The sequence below is a fragment of the Aquarana catesbeiana genome, linkage group LG03 (genome assembly GCF_042186555.1).
Source record: "Aquarana catesbeiana isolate 2022-GZ linkage group LG03, ASM4218655v1, whole genome shotgun sequence".
NCBI classification, from domain to species: Eukaryota; Metazoa; Chordata; class Amphibia; order Anura; family Ranidae; genus Aquarana; species Aquarana catesbeiana.
The window spans coordinates 628,790,774-628,811,318 of record NC_133326.1 but is presented as its reverse complement, the minus strand read 5'-3'; the positions used below and the strand labels follow the sequence as shown (position 1 = coordinate 628,811,318).

Genomic DNA, 20,545 nt, shown 5'->3' with positions numbered 1-20,545 from the left:
AGCACTAAAACTGCATAGGTGTGAATCCAGCCTAAGGGCAGATGATTCATGTAGCATATGCTTCCTGGAGTCCATCTGCTCTTAACTTAGGCATGCAGGCAGGAGGGTGTGCTTAGCCCCTCCTGAAGACTCCTGGGATGTATGACATCATTTGCCTAGGCCTAAGAAAAAATGTTAAAATGGTTAACTCCACTGTCATGGGAAAAAAAATAGAAAATATACAACCCTGGGAATTACAGAGCAGTTAGCCTAACATCAATAGTATGCAAGCTCTTGGAGGGGATGTTAAGGGACTATATACAAGATTTTAGTAATGAAAACTGTAACATTAGCAGTAATCAGCATGGATTCATGAAGAATTGTTCTTGCCAAACCAATCTATTAACCTTCTATGAGGAGGTGAGTTGCCATTTAGATAAAGGAAGGCCCGTAGACGTGGTGTATCTGGATTTTGGAAAAGCTTTTGACACAGTTCCCTGTAAATGTTTTCTGTACAAAATAAGGTCCGTTGGCATGAACCATAGGGTGAGTACATGGATTGAAAACTGGCTACAAGGGCGAATTCAGAGGGTGGTGATAAATGGGGAATACTCAGAATAGTCAGGAGTGGGTAGTCGGGTCCCCCCCGGGTTCTGTGCTGGGACCAATCCTATTTAATTTATTCATAAACGACCTGGAGGATGGGGTAAACAGTTCAAACTTTGTATTTGCGGACGATACTAAGCTAAGCATGGCTTATGATGTTGAGCCCTGGTTCACATTGGTACGATTTGACATGCGGTTTGACATGTCAAATCACATGTCAAATTGGCGGCTATTGCTGGTAAAGGCACCGTCCTAAGCGATGCTGCACCAATTTAAAAAAGTAGTTTCCGTACTACTTTTTGTGATTTCGGGCTGCTATTTACATTGACATCTGTGCAGAAACCAGTACAGATGTCTCTGAAATTGCGGCCGAACTCGGGACTGACCTGCGGGAGTGAAATCGTGCAAGTTCAGCTGAACTCGCACGGCTTCATTCCTGCAGCTCAGTGTGAACCTGGGCTTAATGTAGAAAAATTTAAAATAATGCATTTGTGTGGCAGAAATATGAATGGAATCTATACACTGGGGGGAGAACCTCTGGGGGAATCTAGGATGGAAAAGGACCTGGGGGTCCTAGTAGATGATAGGCTCAGCAATGGCATGCAACACCAAGCTGCTGCTAACAAAGCAATCAGAATATTGGCATGCATTAAAAAAGGGATTAACTCCAGGGATAAAGCGATAATTCTCCCACTCTACAAGGCTCTGGTCCGGCCGCACCTAGAGTATGCTGTCCAGTTCTGGGCACCAGTCCTCAGGAAGGATGTACTGGAAATGGAGCGAGTACAAAGAAGGGCAACAAAGCTAATAAAGGGTCTGGAGGATATTAGTTATGAAGAAAGGTTGCGAGCACTGAACTTATTCTCTCTGGAGAAGAGACGCTTGAGAGGGGATAAGATTTCAATTTACAAATACCGTACTGGTGACCCCACAATAGGGATAAAACTTTTTTTGCGGAAGGGAGTTTAACAAGACACATGGCCACTCATTTAAATTAGAAGAAAAGAGATTTAACCTTAAACTACGTAGAGGGTTCTTTACTGTAAGAGTGGCAAGGATGTGAAATTCCCTTCCACAGGCAATGGTCTCAGCGGGGGGCATCGATAGTTTCAAAAAACGATTAGATAAGCACCTGAACCACCGTAACATACAGGGATATACAATGTAATACTGACATATAATCACACACATAGGTTGGACTTGATGGACTTGTGTCTTTTTTCAAGCTCACCTACTATGTAACTATGTAAGTCATATTGTAATTGAAAGGTTATTAAAAATTTCCTTTCTTTTTCAATCTGCAGCTCTGTAGATTTCTGTAAAATGCAATTCAATGTGGCTACCTGGAGGTGTTCTGTACACAGATGGTGTACAGAACGCCCCCCCAGAAACAAAATTTCCTGCTTTTGTGATTGGCTCACTGATTTTCCCAGAAGTCTGCACTAAGAAACATGTTAGATTTTTAGCATCCCCTGCAACAAAAATGTCATTTTTGATAGGATACTCCCATTAGGAAATCACATCTGAAGGGATGCAGATCCTGCAATTTTCCTCATTAGAGCCCTGCAGCAGCTGGTTGATAATTATGAAACCACTGCCATTAGACTCACTCAAGACAGGGGTATAGAGGAACAAACAGTGATTTCTTTAGAATACCAAAACGTAGGAATTAGAAACAAAGGTTGTTAAAATCCTTGCAATGTACATAGATCACACAGAGGGGAATTTTTTTTTCTCAACAAAAGTGGAGTTACTCTTTAAAATAAGTAAATATGATATACTTTCCTATCTATTTACTAATGCTAGCAGCATAAGGATTAAAAATAGTTAGGACACTTTCACACTTGGGTGCAGGGGCGTCGGCCGTAAAGCGCGCTAGTTTTAGCGGTGCTTTACCGTCGTTTAAGAGGCGCTTTTCGGCCTCTAGTGGGGCACTTTTAACCCCCGCTAGTGGACGAATAAAGGGTTAAATGCGCCCGCAAAGCGCCGCTGCCGCATCGCTTTGCAGGCGCTTTGGCGGAGCTACCCACTGATTTCAATGGGTAGCGGCGTTTTAGGAGCGGTGTATATACCGCTCCTAAAGTGCCTCAATGATGCTGCTTGCAGGACTTTTTTTAATGTCCTGCAAGCTCTCTGCTCCAGTGTGAAAGCACTCGGGCTTTCACCCTGGAGTGACAGGAGATGCGCTTTACCGTCACTTTGCAGGCACTATTTTTAGCGCTATAGCGCCTGTAAAGTGCCTCAGTGTGAAAGTAGCCTAAATGTTGACTGAGGGAATAAAGTTCCCCTTTAAGGACACTTGTCAGTACAATAATGTTACTAGACTGTCCCCTGGAGGAAAATGCTGTGTCTGCACACACTTATGAAGATCCTCTCAAACACCCGGGATCCCAAATCTTTTGGCACAATTATATGAACATTTTGACATTTCCTGGTAGTGTCAAGAAATGTCCACCCCTCCAAAATGGTGCACCTGTCTATTGACCCATCTCTATGATGGATGGTCCCAGTGCCGGATGAAACTCTAGGCCAGTGATGGCGAACCTTGGCACCTCAGATGTTTTGGAACTACATTTCCCATGATGCTCAACTACACTGCAGAGTGCATGAGCATCATGGGAAATGTAGTTCCAAAACATCTGGAGTGCCAAGGTTCGCCATCACTGCCCTAGGCAGTCAAAACTTTGTGGCACCCCCCGCAGGTTTCTGGAGGTTTCTCATGTGCGCGCTCTAGTGGGATAACATTGAACTAAGCACAGTAGTGATGGAGATGTACATTATGCATACATAGGTTGCACGCAAATTGTTTTTCAAACTGACAGCTGAAAGAATATGAGCTTTTAGGAGAAAAACTGCAATGGTAACCTGATGTCTATGGTTTATGTACTTTAAATTGATATTGGGTAAATCATGTTAATACAGTATTTGCTCCAGAGTCTTTAATGTAAAGTTTTCAATTCTTTGAATTGGCTAATTTTTTCTATCTATTGTAAACAATTTAAGAAAGCTTCACTGTAATTTTCTTTCAAGATCAAATCAATAATAAATTGATCCATTGTCACAGGTCCCTTTAACAAAGTGCGACCCATAGGCCGGTGTCTACTCTTAGTAGATGAGGTTGAAAAAAGACACAAGTCCATCAAGTCCAACCTATGTGTGTTATTATATGTCAGTGTTACATTGTATACCCCTGTATGTTGCTGTCGTTCAGATGTTTATCTAATCGTTTTTTGAAACTATCGATGCTCCCCGCAGATACCACCGCCTGTGGAAAGGAATTCTACATCCTTGCCGCACTTACAGTAAAGAACCCTCTACGTAGTTTAAGTTTAAACCTCGTTTCTTCTAATTTTAATGAGTAGCCAAGTGTCTTGTTAAACTCCCTTCCGCGAAAAAGTTTTATCCCTATTGTGGGGTCGCCAGTACGGTATTTGTAAATTGAAGTATCAAATACAGAGATTGAACTGTTTACCCCATCCTCCAGGTCCTTTATGAACAAAATAAATAGGATTGGTTCCAGCTCAGAACCCTTGGGGACCCCACTACCCACCTCTGACCATTCAGAGTACTCCCCATTTAGCACCACTCTCTGAACTCGCCCTTGTAGCCAGTTTTCAATCTGTGTACTCACCCTTTGGTCCATGCCAACGGACCTTATTTTGTACAGTAAACATTTACAGGGAACTGTGTCAAATGCTTTTTCAAAATCCAGATACACCACAACTACGGACCTTCCTTTATCTAGATGGCAACTCACCTCCTCATAGAAGGTTAATAGATTGGTTTGGCAAGAACTATTCTTCATGAATCCATGCTGATTATTGCTAATGATACCGTTCTCGTTACTAAAATCTTGTATATAGTCCCTTATCATCCCCTCCAAGAGCTTGCATACTATTGATGTTAGGCTAACTGGTCTGTAATTCCCAGGGATGTATTTTGGGCCCTTTTTAAATATTGGTGCTTTTCTTCAATCACCTGGTACCATTCCAGCCAGTAGACTGTCAGTGAAAATTAGGAACAATGGTCCAGCAATTACTTGACTGAGTTCCCTAAGTACCCTCAGATGCAAGCCATCTGGTCCCGGTGATTTATTAATGTTAAGTTTCCCAACTCTAATTTTAATTCTGTCCTCTTGCATTTGCAGAGAAGTTATGGCCAGAAAATAATAGTGCTAGGAAATATAAAAATTTGTATTCATGGTGTTTGCAAAGATTTTTTATACGGTACAGATGTGCCTGTCTTTTAGCACTGGGCCATTTTGGTAACATTACAGCATTGACAGATGTGCATTCATTTGTTCACAACTTTGATGGAGCCCCAGAAATTTGTTTTATTTATCCATTAATTTTTACAAATCAATTTTCTTTTTTAGACCATTTTTTGTTCAATGTGTTCATATTGAATGTATCTGCCACTGCTTAATTAGTCACTGTCCTTGGTGTAGTAGAATATTTTTATGCTGTGATAACATTACTATGCTCTGTCATTCACCATTCATGTATGCCATTTTTCTAGTCCACCACTGTTTCCAAAAGCACATTTTTCATCCTACGTTTTCTGAGAAGTCAATTTTTTTTTTTTACTTGATACTATAAAGAATGAAGCGTCACTTGTGATTCTCAAGGTTTTTTGTTGCAGAAACATGATCAGGGTTTTCAGGCTCACATGCAGAAATCTTACCTTTTTTGACAGCAAGCAGTCAAATTTCTTTGTGAAAGGCTGAAACAAAATTTGTAAATTTTTTCCATTTTTTTTACTCTACAGTTGCAAAGTGCAACTCTTCTGAAATCCTAACACAGGGGACAAGGTTACGGATATAATATGTATAACAAAAATACTTTTCTGGCAAAAATAAAGCGTGAAAGAAATTGGGAGCGATTTACCGAACGCTGTAGAGAATATATTCCTTGTAAAATATGGACATTTTACAAATGAATGTGCATAACTGTCAGAATACACTCAGTGGGTATTGTAAGTTATGCACACCTAGGTTAAAAATTCTGCGCTTCGGGACTTATGCTAAAGCTATGGGTTCCTTGGGTAACTTTTTCATGTATACCTCAATTTTAAAAAGTACAGTGGCTGTTTTTAAGATTATAAATCATACACAAGTATGAAACAATCCTAGACAATTTTAAAAAGAACGAATACAGAAGTAATGCACACAGTGCGTATTAAATTGTCTAGAGGTCAATGTCTTACAGATTATTAAAGCCCTATGCAGACTATTGCAAGGCAGTAACTGCAAAACATCAGTGCATTTCACGAATATAGTGCATTGCTGTGCCAATCGTTACAAACGGCACCCCAACCTCTTATATAGTAGTGGCCAACGTACATCCTATTGACTGTAAGTGATGTCCCTTGTGCTGATTTTTCTGATTTTTTTTTATTTTGGCTGCACTTAGGGTTTAATTTGACCTCAATGTATTTTGCTGAAATGGCAACATTTTGCTGAAATCTTCAGATTTTTTGAGAAATTGAAACCTCTCAGTTACACTCATACCTACATACAGAGATGTAGCAGAGCAGAGCAGTGATGACCTACAGATTTGTCTGTTTAACCTAAGAACCTTCTGCTCAGGGCCAGAGCATTGTAGCGCACATCCAGCTCATGTACAGTACCTTGAAAAAGTATTCATACCCCTTGACATTTTTCACATTTTGTCATGTTAGAACCAAAATCATAAATGTATTGTATCGGGATTTTATGTGATAGACCAGCACAAAGTGGCACATAATTGTGAAGTGGAAGGAAAATGAATGGTTTTCCCATTTTTTTTCCAAATAAATATCTGAAAAGCGTGGCGTGCATTTGTATTCAACCCCCCCACCCCCCCTTTACTCTGATACCCCTAACTAAAATCTAGTGGAACCAATTGCCTTCAGAAGTCACCTAATTAGTAAATAGAGTCCACCTGTGTGTAATTTAGCCCTCAGAGGTTTGTTAGAGAACCTTAGTGAAAAAACAGCACCATATAGGCCAGGGAACACACCAGACAGGTCAGGGATAAAGTTGTGGATACGTTTAAAGCAGAGTTAGGTTATAAAAAAATATCCAAATCTTTGAACATCTCATGGAGCAATGTTCAATACATCATCGAAAAATAGAAAGAGTATGGCACAACCGCAAACCTATCAAGACATGGCTGTCCACCTAAACTGACAGGCCAGGCAAGAAGAGCATTATTCAGAGAAGCAGCAAGGAAGCCCATGATAACTCTGGAGGAGCTGCAGAGATCCACTGCTCAGGTGGGAGAATCTGTCCACAGGAAAACTATTAGTTGTGCACTCCACAAATCCGTATATGGAAATACAGTGTAGCTCTAAAATCATGAGAATTATAGTGTACTGAAACCATAACAAATTATGCAGTCTGTGTGACGGTATTCACTGTGGTAAATACGTGTAAAAAAATACAAAAGGAGAACAACTGAATGTCCATAAATATATAGTAGTGATTCTTCATTCAAAAGTGACGATGTGCAACAAGTGATGGACAATAAAATAATCTGGACAAAATACAAAATCCTCTGTGGTAAGACAATGGGTGGATACTCTTACCAGATGTGGTGGACCCACTTACCAACGGTAGTGGGTGAATCGAGCTTGTGTGGGCCGAATGCCTCACAGTGTGGATCAGACAGGAAGAAGAAATCTCCTCAGCAGGATGCACCCAGACTTTAGTATTGGCAATCCTGGCACGGTATCTTGGTCCTTGTAGTTCATCGGTAATGATGGAAAAAAGGAAAAAAGAAGGGAGAAGGCTACATATGGTGCAGGTCAAGCCAATTAGGTTTATTTAAAAAGGCGGTACATAAAATTGTAATGAGGATCGCTATGCATGTTCTTCATATTGCTTTTTTCCATTTTTAATTACTTGTGATCACTTTTTTATGTACTCATTACATTTTGATGTACCGCCTTTTTAAATAAACCTAATTGGTTTGACCTGCACCATATGGAGCCTTCTTGCTTCTTTTTTTCTGTTCATCCCTGTTGGCTGAGCCTCCTTTACACATTCTGACACTCTGAGGGTCAGTACTCTAAGTGGAGATTCGGCGTCATTACCGGTGAACTACAAGGATCAAGATACCGTGCCAGGATTGCCAATACTAAAGTCTGGGTGCATCCTGCTGAGGAGATTTCTTCTTCCTGTCTGATCCACACTGTGAGGCATTCGGCCCACACAAGCTCAATTCACCCACTACCGTTGGTAAGTGGGTCCACCACATCTGGTAAGAGTATCCACCCATTGTCTTACCACAGAGGATTTTGTATTTCGTCCACATTATTTTATTGTCCATCACTTGTTGCACATCGTCACTTTTGAGTGAAGAATCACTACTATATATTTATGGACATTCAGTTCTCCTTTTGTATTTTTTTACACTTATTTACCACAGTGAATACCGTCACACGGATGGCATAATTTGTTATGGTTTCAGTACACTATAATTCTCATATTTTTAGCTCTACACTGTATTTCTATATCCTGTTTGGACTGTTTGAGTGTTAGCTGCTTTTTTCACTATTTTTTTGGTTTAGCGCAGTAATTTCCAACCCAATTCTTTACTCCACAAATCTGGCCTTTATGGAAGAGTGGCAAGAAGAAAGCCATTGTTAAAAGAAAGCCATAAGATGTCCCATTTGCAGTTTGGGAGAAGCCATGTGGGGGACCAAACACATGTGGAAAAACATGTGGAAGAATGTAACTTTTTGGCCTTGAAGCATAACGCTATGTGTGGCTGAAATCTAACACTGCACATCACCCTGAACACATTATCCTCATCATGAAACATGGTGGTGGCAACATCATGTTGTGGGGATGCTTTTCTTCAGCAGGGACAGGGAAGCTGGTCAGAGTTGATAGGAAGATGGATGGAGCCAAATACAGGGCAGTCTTAGAAGAAAACCTGTTAGAGTCTGCAAAAGACTTGAGACTGGGGCAGAGGTTCACCTTTCAGCAGGGCAATGACCCTGAACATACAGCCAGAGCTAATATGGATGGGTTAAGATAAAAGCATATTCATGTGTTAGAATGGCCCAGTCAAAGTCCAGACTTAAAATCCAATTGAGAATCTGTGGCAAGACTTGAAAATTTCTGATCACAGACGCTCTCCATCCAATCTGACAGAGCTTGAGCTATTTTGCAAAGAAGAATGGGCAAAAATGCCACTCTCTAGATGTGCATAGCTGGTAGAGACATCCCCAAAAAGACTTGCAGCTGTAATTGCAGTGAAAGGAGGTTTTACAAAGTATTGAATCAGGGAGGCTGAATACAAATGCACACCACATTTGCAGATATTTATTTGTAAAAAATGTTGAAAATCATTTATCATTTTCCTTCCACTTCACAATTATGTGCCACTTTGTGTTGGTCTATCACATAAAATCCCAATAAAATACATTTATGTTTTTGGTTGTAACATGACAAAATGTGGAAAATTTCAAGGGTTGTGCATACTTTTTCAAGGCACTGTATCTGGAGAGATGGACTGGGGGCTGCTACACACAACAAAGTTTGATCTGCCCTACCAAATACCATTCCCCCCCCCCCAAAGTTTGATCAGCCCTACCAATTACTATTTTCTCCCCAAAATTTGATCAGCACTACCAATTAGCATTTTTTCCCCAAAGTTTGATCATCCCAACCAATTACCATTCCCCCCCCCCATGTTTGATCTGCCCTATACCGAACACCATTTTCTTCTCAAAGTTTGCCTTGCTGCACCAATTACCATTTTCTTCTCAAAGTTTTCCTTGCCCCACCAATTACCATTTTCTTCCCAAAGTTTAACCAGCCCTACCAATTACCATTTCCCCCTCCAAAGTTTGAACAGCCCCACCAAATTACCATTTTCTTCCCAAAGTTTAACCAGCCCTACCAATTACCATTTCCCCCTCCAAAGTTTGAACAGCCCTACCAATTACCATTTTCTCCCCAAAGTTTAACCAGCCCTACCAATTACCATTTTCCCCCAAAGTTCGATCTGCCCTACCACTTACCATTTTCTCCTCAAAATTTGATCAGCCCTACCAATTAGCATTTTTTCCCCAAAGTTTGATCATCCCAACCAATTACCATTCCCCCCCCCCATGTTTGATCTTGCCCTATTCCGAACACCATTTTCTTCTCAAAGTTTGCCTTGCTGCACCAATTACCATTTTCTTCTCAAAATTTTCCTTGCCCCACCAATTACCATTTTCTTCCCAAAGTTTAACCAGCCCTACCAATTACCATTTCCCCCTCCAAAGTTTGAACAGCCCCACCAATTACCATTTTCTTCCCAAAGTTTAACCAGCCCTACCAATTACCATTTCCCCCTCCAAAGTTTGAACAGCCCTACCAATTACCATTTTCTCCCCAAAGTTTAACCAGCCCTACCAATTACCATTTTCCCCCAAAGTTCGATCTGCCCTACCACTTACCATTTTCTCCTCAAAGTTTGCTCTGCCCTACCAATTACCATTTTCTTCCCAAAGTTTAATCAGCCCTACCAATTACCATTTCCCCCCTAAAGTTTGATCAGCCCCACCAATTACCATTTTCCCCCCAAAGTTTGAACAACCCGACCAATTACCATTTTCCCCCCAAAGTTCGATCTGCCCTACCGCTTACCATTTTCTCCTCAAAGTTTTCTCTGCTTTACCAAATACCATTTTCTCCCCAAAGTTTGCCCTGCCCTACCAATTACCATTTTCTCCCCAAAGTTTGCTCTGCCCTGCCAATTGCCATTTTCTCCCCAAAATTTGCTCTGCCCTACCAATTACCTCTCTATCCCCAAAGTTTGCTCTGTCCTATCAATTACCAGTTTCTCCCCAAAGTTTGCTCTGCCCTACCGAATACCATTTTCTCCCCAAAGTTTGATCTGCCTTACCAATTACCATTTTCTCCCCAAGGTTTGATCTGCCACACCAATTATCGTTCTCTTCTCAAAGTTTGATCTGCCCTACCAATTACAATTTTCCTCCCAAAGTTTGATCTGCCTTACCAATTACCATTTTCTCCCAGAATTTTGTGCTGTCCTACCAATTACCATTCACTTCTCAAAGTTTGATCTGCCCTACCAATTTTCATTTTCCCCCCAAAGTTTAATCTGCCCTACCAATTACCGTTTTCTCCCAGAATTTTGTCCTGCCCTACAAACTACCATTCTCTTTTTAAAGTTTGATCTGCCCTACCAATTACCATTTTCTCCCCGAAGTTTGAACTGCCATACCAGTTAACATTTTTTCCTTATAGTCTGATCTGCCCTACAAATTACGATTTCCTCCCCAATGTTTGACGTGCCCTACCTATTACCATTGTTTCCCAAAACTTTGATCTGCTATACCAATTACCATTTTTATACCATTTTCTTTCCCCAGATCTTTCCCAATACATGGCTCATTGGTGGAACACTATAGTACATAATTCAGATATGTTGAAAGAAGGAGATAAAACCCGGAACATTACTCATACGTAACACTTTCTACAATTTTATCTGCCCCATTTGTTTCTTGATTCATGTAGCCACCCTATTCTTATTGCTTTTTACCAACCTTTCCTTCGCTGCCAGAGACATGTAGTACATAGTCCATGTACACAGAAAAAAATGAGATGGAATTGAAGACATTAAATAAGAACAATGTACCGATCTCTCCCATTTATTTCCTGATCCAAGTCACCACCCTCTTGTCATTGCTTTTCATCAGGCTTTCAGTCATTGATAAATTAGTGTAGAAGAGGACTTCTTATGATGAAGCAGTGTAAGAGTCAGGGATGTTACACAAGAATCATGCTCAAGCTCAGTTGGAACAGTGCTTTATAGAAGAAGATGACTTCATATGTGGCTTTGCTAGTTCTGTTGAGGGAAGTAGATAGAGGAAAGAGGAATCCTGGGCAAACAGTTATAAAGATAGCTATTAAACATGTTTTATGTGCCAAAAGGTTTTAATTCTGTGAAGCTACTCTTGCAATCAAAGCGTACTGCCAGACAATGCTACCAGAGTTTCAGTCTCTAAATTAGAAGAAGCACAGCTTGGTCAAGAACTCTGGTGCAGAACACATACACCCAGCTTTCTACTGGTCATAGAAGCATCAGTAGCACACAGATAAGGTCATCACTTGGCTCTCCTATCCTGTCAGTATATCTTCACCATCAGCATACACTCACACAGCAAAGCTTATGGAGGTGCTTTCATTCACAGTCTGAATAAGCCCCCATTGACACCTGAGCATTTTTGTAGCATGAAGCTCCAAAATGCTCAACAAGCCAAATCCTATGTTTTTTTAATTTTCCCAGTTCACATTTGAGCATTTATGTACCTGTAGCTCAATGCCTGAAGCTTGAAAAGGTACATGAGCTGCTTTTGAAGCAGAATGGTATGTTTTTTTCTTTAATAAGAGTGGCAGAAAATAAATGTGTAAAAATGCATATTATGCATGTTTTTTTAATCGCTCCCATAGTAAAAGTCTATGAGCCAAAACATCCAATCCTGCCCCAAATAACCTCCTGTATGGCACTTCACATGCAAAACATATGCGAAAATACACATAAAAAATGTCTCAAATTGCCTACTTACGCTATGTTCAAGTGTGATAGGGGGCTAAGGGAGGATGATGAGAAACATTCAGAGAATTAAACTAGCTGCATTCAAAAACACAGTGAAGAATTTTTAATGAATACGTAACTTCATTAATTGCTGTTTTTCCTGCCTGAAGTTCAGCTTTAATTGGAAAAAATATTACAGCAGCTTGGTGCTTCGAATATAGTTTATAACTATTTTTTAAATATTTATAAACATAACGTAACTTTTTTATCTGAAATGTTTGATTATCTCAAGTAACATAATAAAAAGCTGATAAAAGATTTAACAAAGCATTTTCCAAACTACTTAATGGCAAAACAGAGCAAGCAATGGTATCATTGAGAGAAAACAAGTTGCATTTGAGATGCCTCTGAGATTATTTACTGAGTTCATTGACAGGTGCAATTGACCTTCTTCTGACAGCATGTGATCTCTATCTGAGCTGTATCAACCTGCTTCAAGCTGTTTTAGCATTCCCATTGACTTGTATGGGTGGAGAAGCAGTTCAGACATGAAAAATGCCTTCCAACATGGGCCCTCAGAAAGTTTAAAAACTTTAAAATGGTTTTATTAAATTTTTTCTTTGAGGGCCAGATGAATGTGACAATTTGGCTTCATCTGCCACAAAACAACACCATCTTGGAGTACCTGTTTTATAAAGTCTGATGCCTGACTAGTCCCCATTCATTTCTTGAGTCATCGTCTGCACACTACTTCTCATCAACCCTTTCAATCATCGCGGATGAGTAAAGTACACACCAGGGAAAGCAGACTGTAAAATCTTATCTGTTTTGATAAATGACCTCTAACCTAGAGAAAGGCATGATGCAGCTATAAATATTTTTGGACAGCATGGGGTATAATGCATTATATGTGTTAAGTGCTTCCCCTCCATCTATAAAATATAGTCATTCTTTAGGTAACCCTTTTGGTTCAAAATGACACATAAAATCAACCTGTATGAAGTACAGACACCTACTATGTGCTCATATCTTTCACTCAGTTGTCAGGTAGATTTCAGTTCCAAGACACTGATACTTAAAGTACTGTATAACTAAAGTAAAGTTATGGGGTGGAGAGAGATTAGAACACCTATTAGGTTTTTATTGTTGTCTGTGCCCCCATTAGGGAGATTCACCTTCTCCATGTGCCCTGTTTATCATTATTGAAAGTAAAAGTAAAAAGAAATATTAAATTTTGGGTTGTCCCCAGAAAAGTAATAGAGGGGACATCTTCCAATGGGGACACTGGTTTTGGTGACCTGGGGGTCCCCAATGGATTTCCTTAGTTTGCAGGGATTTCCTCTCACTTCCTGTTTGGTTATGGAACAGAAAGTGAATGGAAATGTCCGCAATGGGACACAGATGGCGGAAAAAAAATCTGACAGGTGTTATGATCCTCCCTTACTCTATCCAAAATGAAAACAAAGTTTTGCCTATAGTTCTACTTTAAAGCCAATCTCCAGGCTGAATTTCTACTTTCTAAATAGATCCTCCAGAAAGTGGAGAAAAAAAGCAGCTGGGTTCCTCTTCAGTCCAGAACTGTCACCCATATTACCTATTCTTTGCTACAAGATGTCCTCATTCTCCGTGTTAAATGGAAACCAATGGCATTCAAATGGCAACCAGTGGCACATACTGTGCATTATGGCCCTGCTCTTTCTGGGGACATTACCACAGGACCATGATTCATATAGTACTGGTACAGAGAGTGGCACTGATGTCATCACTGAGGATCACCAGCTCAGAGAAGAGTCAAAGAGGAAAAGGGTAAAAGGGTATCATGCACTGAACACTTTGCAAAACTGGAATATTAAAACACAAAAAGCAAAAGCTATTGCCAGCAGAAGCCAGATGGTTGGGGCTAATTTGTGGGGGGGTTAGGGACCAGTCTTTAAGAAAGGAATGTATTTGTCCTTAAACTATATCTAAAGGCATAATCCTTTTTGTTTTCACTTGGGACGGATCTTTTCTTTATGATGTGGGGATGAAGTAAAAATTGTCAGGGGGGCATAGGATGGGAGGTCAGCAGGGTAATATACAGGAGGTCAGCAGTGTGTAGGAGCTATTAGTTTGTAGGGAAATGTATAGGGGTCAGCAGAGCAGAGGATAGGGGGGAAAAGGGCAGTTTACAGTGGGTCAACAGGGCAATATACAGGAGGTTAGCATGGCAGAGGATAGGAGGTCAGCAGGGTGGTGTACAGGAGTCACTGGGGCAGTGTACAGGTAGAGCAGAGGGCAGGGATCAGCAGGGTGGAAAGCAGGGCTCAGCAGGGCAGAGGACAGGGGTCACTTCTGGCAGGGCAGAGGACAGGGGTCACTACTGGCAGGGAAAAGGACAGGAGTCACTGCTGGGAGGGCAGAGGACAGGAGTCACTGCTGGGAGGGCAGAGGACAGGGGTCACTGCTGGCAGGGCAGAGGACAGGGGTCACTGCTGGCAGGGCAGAGGACAGAGGTAACTGCTGGCAGGGCAGAGGACAGGGGTCACTGCTGGCAGGGCAGAGGACAGAGGTAACTGCTGGCAGGGCAGAGGACAGGGGTCACTGCTGGCAGGGCAGAGGACAAAGGTCACTGCTGGCAGGGCAGAGGACAGGGGTCACTGCTGGCAGGGCAGAGGACAGGGGTCACTGCTGGCAGGGCATAGGACATTGGTCACTGCTGGCAGGGCAGAGGACAAAGGTCACTGCTGGCAGGGCAGAGGACAGGGGTCACTGCTGGCAGGGCAGAGGACAGGGGTCACTGCTGGCAGGGCAGAGGACAGGGGTCACTTCTGGCAGGTCAGAGGACAGAGGTCACTGCTGGCAGGGCAGAGGACAGGGGTCACTGCTGGCAGGGCAGAGGACAAAGGTCAATGCCGCCAGGCCAGAGGACAGGGGTCACAGCTGGCAGGGCAGAGGACAGGGGTCACTGCTGGAAGGGCAGAGGACAGGGGTCACTTCTGGCAGGGCAGAGGACAGAAGTCACTGCTGGCAGGGCAGAGGACAGGGGTCACTGCTGGCAGGGCAGAGGACAAACGTCAATGCCGGCAGGGCAGAGGACAGGGGTCATAGCTGGCAGGGCAGAGGACAGGGGTCACTGCTGGCAAGGCAGAGGACAAAGGTCACTGCCGGCAGGGCAGAGGACAGGGGTCACTGCTGGCAGGGCAGAGGACAGGGGTCACTGCTGGCAGGGCAGAGGACAAAGGTCACTGCCGGCAGGGCAGAGGACAAGGGTTTCTGCTGGCAGACACACAGTAGAACTTCTCACACAGGACACAGCTGAGATTGGATTCTCTTACAGACACAGCCTCGATCTGCATAGCATGTAAAAAGGATAAGTGAAAGATTTTGGATTTTTTTTGGATTTTGCGCTACTAAAAGAATAGTGTACCCAAAAAACAAGAATAAAACACAAACAATCTAAATAGTGAATCAAAAATGAATCAAAACCAGCTGCAAAATCTAATCTGGTTCACAATACACTAAACAGAAATAAAGTGAAAGAAAGTCCCAAAAACTAGTAGAAAACTGGAATAAAATAATTCAAGTAGAAAACAGGAACTTACTGTGCAAGATCACCACTTTATTTATTTCTGCATAGCATGTAGTTGGCTACTGCAGCTGCACTTCCATTCCGACCTGGGAATTTCAAAGACCAGAACTGCAACATAGCAGCCAGCTACACACTATGCAGTTTGCGTCTGTATCTGTAAGATTATCACAGTATACTAGGAAAGGGCCACTGAAGCTAAAAGTCATAGCTCAAGTTTGGGAAAAGAAGTTTAGTTGTAGTGTTCTTTCTCGCGTGCCAAACATCACAATGTAGATTATGTACATAAGCAGTTTATAATGCCATCCTTTGTCAATGGCACCCCATTTCACCTCTGACTCACCTACTTTACTGTGCACCACAATGCACTACCGCGTTACTGTGTATTGTGGTCTGTGTTAGAATAAACGGTGTGTACCTGATTTTCAGTCCATTCTGGTGTGTGTTTACAGCCCATTCATTTTGTAGTGATGCCTTAACATAGTGTTTCTCAACTCCAGTCCTCAAGGCGCCCCAACAGGTCATGTTTTCAGGATTTCCCTCAGATGAAACGGCCGTGGTAATTACTAAGGCAGTGAAACTGATCAAATCACCTGTGCAAAATAATGGGAATCCTGAAAACATGACCTGTTGGGGCGCCTTGAGGACTGGATTTGAGAAACACTGCCTTAACACAATGCAAATGAACACAAATGCGTTAACACACCACACACTGGAATGTACAGATCTGATCGGCCTTTAATATTTTAGGAATTCTGATGGAGTTCCCAAGTCTACTGACCTGCTGCACCCATTACAAGCGAGCCGTTAGCATTAGGTCTCACGCACCCTATAAAATTATTAAATTATTTTGTTTGCATTACAGAGAATATAGCAGCAGGATTGAAAAGTTTAGGGCTGATTTAGCCCGGCCTGATTTACAAAAAACTGCATTCACTGTTCTTCTGTTCAGAGCTATCAGAGCAGTAAAAGATGAGTACTGATTGGTTGGCTTACTGCTCTTTTGTATGCAAAAAGTAAAGCTTTATATTTTTCTAATTATTTTAATTTTCACAATCTACATGCAAAAGTACATAGCAAACCAAAAAATATGCATTTCTCTAGTTTGATCAGTGATAGCAAACAAAAAAAAAATTGTTGCTGTAACTAAATCTGCAAATTTTATTCTATCATTACTTATTTATAATGACACTTAAATTAAGCTTCTGATACAAAGCAGGGCAGATATTTAATAATATAAAAAATATCCAATTTTTAAACATTTTCTACACAATCTACATGTAAAACACACGACAAAATGAAAATGTATATATTCTTTTCTCCAGTCTGAACAGTGATAATTAAAAAAAAAAAAAAATTCTTGTTGTAATTAAAAATTGCTCCTTTTATTCTGTCATTATATAATGACACTTGAATTCAATTTCTGGTACAAAGCAGGGCAGTTATGTACACATACAACAAAGTTTTTGTTTTTTTTGCTGATTATTTTAATTCAGTGCTTACAATTAACACAAAGGAACACAATAAAAGAAAAAAAACATTATTGTTAAAATGAAATAGTATAAAAATACGTAAGATAAGTAGAGTTCATTAGAGCTGTTTAAGGATAGCTAAGGGTAATAAGGGAGTTTAATAGGAAAAAATTACACTTTTTTTTTTTAAAGTGTAAGGTTACTTTGAGGGACACCCCTTTGGTCAGCATATTAAATACTCTGTATGAATACATTATAACTATAATATTGTTACAGTGTACTGTATTTATAAGTGATACCTGCAAACTGTTTGCTGGCATTATCTTACACGGGAGCCACTGCAGTCACACTTGAGATACAAAGCATTCTGACAACCGGGTCTCTCAGATTTTATCAGTATACCAGCATTAGCAGCGGAGAAGGATCAGGGCGTATAGGGTATGCCTAAGGTACTTTGATTTACATTTTTAGGACATAACTGGTTAATTATACAAAAGCAAGAAATTTAAGATACTCTAGAACAGCTGCTGAGTGTCACCCGTGTAACAGGAGGGCAGGTACGCACCGTAAACATATTCTTTAAAACACTTCTGAAAAGACTACAACACTCCAGAATCATTAGGTAATTATTTGTAATTTATGTAAGCTCACCACCTACACCAGGGGTCCTCTTGTCTGGTGAGTTCTAATTCAAGACTTCACAGAGTATTAAATAAGTCAAAATATATGGCATATTCTCAAATGTATGTACATACTGTCGGTAACAAGTCCCCCTACAAAGACCATATTGAGCCTGATTTGCAATGGCATTAGTCTTTCCTGTAATGGCTTCTTGAGTAGTTTCCATGGCATGTTTACTGATGTATAAATACCCTGCCAAAGCAACGTATTGCAATGCACTGCACACACAGCCAGACACATGAGGTGAATATTCACATGCATTTAATAGGTACTCAGTCACTTAAAGGGCTTGATTTACTAAAACTGGAGAGTGCAAAATCTGGTGCAGCTGTGCATAGTAGCCAATCATCTTCTAACTTCAACTTGCTCAATTAAGCTTTGACATTAAAACCTGGAAGCTGATTGGTGTCTGTGCAGAGCTGCACCAGATTTTGCACTCTCCAGTTTTAGTAAATCAACCCCCATAGACACATAACCTGTAGTTCTGCTTAGAAGACACACATATCATATTGATTTGCACCCATATATTGCTCTAAACATGTTTTAGTATGTTGATAGACTGACAGGTCTCCACAGTGCTCTGCAGGCCTTGCATTTTGGCACAGGGCTATTTTCTCCATTTTAGTGGAGCCTTGTGGAGAGACCGGGTGAACTTTGTGAATTTAATGGTTTAACCCTCTGATTTCCCTTCCAGGTTCAGCTCATTAATATAATACTTCTATCCCCAGGATGTTCTGCCAAGGCTGTCGTGCTCTGTCTATTTCTCCCTTTACCTGTCTCTCGGTCTTTGCAGTCTCTTTCTGTCGCTTCAGTTGTCTCTATCTTTTTCTGTATATCTCTTATAATATACATTATATACGCTTTCATCTTTTAATCAGAATGACATATGTCAGTTTTTTCTAAGTAAGATTTTTGCTTTGCCTTTCTCTCTCTCTTTGCTTGTCTTCACCTCTCAATATATTCCTCTGCCCTGGAGTTATCAGATGGTGGCACGGTTTAGCACTCCATAATTCCTATTTCTATGGGTGTGAGATAAGGACTGCTAAACCTTAGCACCTTTTGCTTAATCTCTACCTATTTGACATTCACTGCCTGTGTTTGCTTGTCTATAAATATCAATATTAACTTTTACATTGCAGATTCCTTGAGTGTATCTCTTCCTAAATCTTGCACGGTCATATTCACCTTTCCCCATTCTTCATCCCCTTACCACTAATGTCCTCTTCTCCATCTTCCCTTTTTTTTCATTTACAGAGCCCAGGAATCTAAGGACTGATTTTCCTCCCTTTGCATTTCAGAAACCCCTCTACTCCTTCCCATTTAGCCTTATGATAATCACTTGTCCACTCCCACTGCTTTCCATTCCATCCCATTCTTTTCCATCCATTTTCTCTCCTTCCCCTTTCATCCTCATTCTATTCCCTTTTCTTTGCTTATCCTTTCACTTTTCAAGTACCCTCTTCCTTCCTTTCAATCCCCTCTCCCTCTACTATCCTCTTTGTACTTTTCTCAATCCTCACTTCAATTTTATACCATTTATCGGTCTGTTTTCCATTTGCTCTGATTTCTCTTGCTTCCTTTCACTTTCACACTTTAAATTCCTTTACCATCCACCTTCTTTTCCATATACCTTACCCTTTATCCTCCAATCAAACGTATTTCTTTCACTTACACTTTCTATCCTCTGCTTTCTAGTCCTTATTCATTCCCCTGCTTTCTAGTCCTTATTCATTACACTCCACATCATCTAAATTCATTACCATTCCTTTGTGTTTCATTCCATTCCTTCTCTGTTCACCAACATTCTTTTTCCTTTTACTTTTAATACCTCTGCATTCACTACCATTTCTTCTCCTTTCCTTTTCTTTCTTTCTTGTTTCACCACCATCCCTTATCCTTTCCTTTCCACTTCTTCACCATTCACTCTATCTCCTATCTTCATCCCCATAACTTTCCCCTTCTCTGTGTCTCACTTACCACCATCCTATAGCCTTTCGTATTCACTTCCTCTTGACTCCATCTCCATTCACCACATTCCTTCTCCTCTCCCTTCCCTTTAATCTCCATTCACCACCATCCCTTCCCCTTTTCTTTGTACATCATCTACAGTCTTCCCAATACCTTCTCATTTAACTTTCACTTCTTCTCAATTCACCACCACATATTTTCATTTCACTAGGTCTCCATTCACCACTATCTCTTCTCCTTTACTTTTCAATTCCTTTACATTCAACACCACACAATCTTCTTTCTTTTATGATCAATCTCTATTTACCAGTCACCATCATATCTCCTCATTTCTCCTCCCCTCCATCTCCGTTCACCATGATGCGTTCTTCTTTTGTTCTACTCCCACTCTGTTCACTTCTGAAAAGTCTCCTTTTTCTTCTACTCCCTCTCCAATTACCACCTTCCATTCTACTTTACTTAACACTTCCTCACTGTTCAACACCTTACTTTCTTTTTAATCTTTCACTTCTTCTCCATTTACCACCATGCCTTCACTTCTGCTCCATCTACATTCACTGAAATTCATTTTCCTTTTCCTTCCAATCTATCTCTAATCAACACCATCTCTTGTGCTCTCCTTTTCTGTTATACATGATCCTCCTCCCTTTTCACCCTTATGTTCCATCTCCATTCACCACCATCCCTTCTTTTTTCTCTCCCAGACCATCACTCTTCACCACCATCCCTTCTGC

General features: G+C 40.9%; 1 protein-coding gene and 1 long non-coding RNA gene across 7 annotated transcripts in view; one reads left to right on the top strand and one right to left on the bottom strand.

Annotated features, from left to right (window-relative positions):
- ADGRL1 (adhesion G protein-coupled receptor L1) overlaps positions 1-20,545 on the top strand; it is a 631,260-nt gene that overhangs the window by 469,367 nt on the left and 141,348 nt on the right. The gene's annotated exons all lie outside the window — the stretch shown is intronic.
- Positions 1-20,545, bottom strand: part of LOC141133217 (uncharacterized) — a 101,135-nt gene that overhangs the window by 79,692 nt on the left and 898 nt on the right. The gene's annotated exons all lie outside the window — the stretch shown is intronic.